Source organism: Mytilus trossulus, chromosome 2 (genome assembly GCF_036588685.1).
Source record: "Mytilus trossulus isolate FHL-02 chromosome 2, PNRI_Mtr1.1.1.hap1, whole genome shotgun sequence".
In the NCBI taxonomy this organism is placed as follows: Eukaryota; Metazoa; Mollusca; class Bivalvia; order Mytilida; family Mytilidae; genus Mytilus; species Mytilus trossulus.
Window position 1 is genome coordinate 77,061,891 of NC_086374.1, and position 2,345 is coordinate 77,064,235.

General features: G+C 33.9%; 1 protein-coding gene across 2 annotated transcripts in view; it reads right to left on the reverse strand.

Annotated features, from left to right (window-relative positions):
* LOC134708034 (mucin-5AC-like) overlaps positions 1–2,345 on the reverse strand; it is a 221,759-nt gene that overhangs the window by 59,218 nt on the left and 160,196 nt on the right. The window lies entirely within an intron of this gene.

Here is a 2,345-nt window from a genome sequence, read left to right on the forward strand (position 1 = left end):
AACCATTTTGGTCATTTTGACTTATTTTTGAGTCTTAAATTGCTGTACATTATTGCTGTTTACAGTTTATCTCTATCTATAATAATATTCAAGATAATAACCCAAAACAGCAAAAATTCCTTAAAATTACCAAGTTAGGGGCAGCAACCTAACAACGATTAATCTAAAATTTTTAGAGCAAATAGATCTTGACCAGATACAATTTTACCCCGTGTCAGATTTGCTCTAAATGCTTTGGTTTTTGAGTTATAAGCCAAAAACTGCATTTTACCCCTATGTTCTATTTTGAGCCATGGCGGCCATTTTGGTTGATTGGCCGGGTAAACAAACACAAATTTTAAACAAGATACCCCAAAGATGATTATTGCCAAGTTTGGATTAATTTGGCCCAGTAGTTTCAAAGGAGAAGATTTTTGTAAAAGTTGACGCCGGACGACGGACGACAGACGAGAGACGCCGGACGCCAAGTGATGAGAAAAGATCACTTGGCCCTTCGGGCCTGGTGAGCTAAAAAGGAACCACCTGCCCCATGTAAAGTCCATGATTTGCTTAGGGAAAACCCAGCTATGATTCAGTAAAAAAAAACACCACCAACATCATTTGTTGTGCACTGAAGTGTATTATATGAACAAGATTGTGATAAACTTTCAATAAATTACAATAAATACTTTGCCAAGAGCAGCCTGATACCACCACAGTTGGTGCAAGTTTGGACACAATATTCAAGCTCAGATACTGTCTGAATTTGGATTGTGATCAATACTGTGCTACAGTGCAATACTATGCAATTGTAGATTTCCTGATCCTGATATTTCACAATACTTCATATAAATGTTTGGTGTGTATCTTTTGCCATCTCAATTTTGTTTGCTTTTATATAGAAATCAGAAAGAAATAATGTAAAAATGAAAAATTTAAGAAAAAAAACACCTATAAATTATGAAAAAAAATTCCTCCTCATTTTTAATTTACCCTCTTTTAGAATTACATGTACTTACAAACTCAATCCTGTTATGGAAAAAGTGAAATCACAAAAATACTGAACTCAGAGGAAAATCAAATCGAAAAGTTTCTTATCACATGACAAAACACATCAAAAACGAACTGTCATATTCCTGACTTGGTTCAGGCATTTTCAAATGTTGAAAATGGAGGATTAAACCTGGTTTTACCTTTCAGTACAATTTCAGAGAGATCCATACACTTAAACACAAGTTACCATAAAAACCCATTTAATAGAATTTAAGTCCTGTACTTAAATTCAGTTATCACGGTGCGCTGTACTATTATATTGGTTGGTTATTAGTGAGTTTAAGAAAACTCAAATTTCATTGGTGGTTAGTGAACCATACAATTTGACGTCACGATCCTTTTTTAATTCGGGTCCAACAGGAGAGGCTGCTTTTAAAATAACTTGTTGTTATCAGAGGAAAATTTTATTCAACAAAAAATTGTCAGGGAGTATTTTATGTTATATAATAATTTTTGAAAGGAATTGTTATAGCTGTACGTACATTAACGAGGATTCGTACAATAAAAGACAATATTGATGTTAATGATCCAAAAACAAGGATACATGTACATGTGTATGGCGACCACATGGCTGAAATCAAAAAACAAATGTTATTTTTTCCTCTTTCAAAGTTAATTTTATTTAATTTTCTTTAAGTGCCAACAGTTTGGTTTAGTTTGAGTCTCTTTCAACAAGGAAAAAGTAAATGTTTACTTTGAAACAAGGATACATGTAACTGACCTAGTGAAGCAAATGGCGAGCACATGGTTTATTGAATTTTCTTTCAATGTTTTTTCGTTGCCGTTGCTAATTTTCAAATATAATAAATGGTAAATAATGCTTCTTGGTAACATGTTAGGACTACCAGAATTAGCAAAAATATTCCAAGTTATCTGGCGAGTTGAAATAACCTTTCGTGTGTTGGTTTGCGAACTTGAGCCATGGCAAAATATTCAGTTCGTTGATTGTGTCCATTATCAGGTGAAAGGAGAATATCATCGCGGCTACACGCCCACATTAATGTGTTTCAATACTTGAATTTATAAGACGCGTCCTGGTCCGCATACTTAATTTAGTTATTATGTTTATTTACACACTTAAATGGAATGCTTTGTATTGTTATTATATATGTAGTTCGTACTGAGTTCTATCACTTAAAAGCTGAAGCCAACTTTATACATGGTGTCAGATGTGGGAACGTGTGCATTACATGTATGCATATTATTTGCAAAACTTCTGTTCGAGGAACAAGAATCCACTTAATAATAAAGACACAAGTCTCCATGCTCCGTTGTTTCGCCTTCTATGAACGGGTTTCACCGGTGTACAAGAG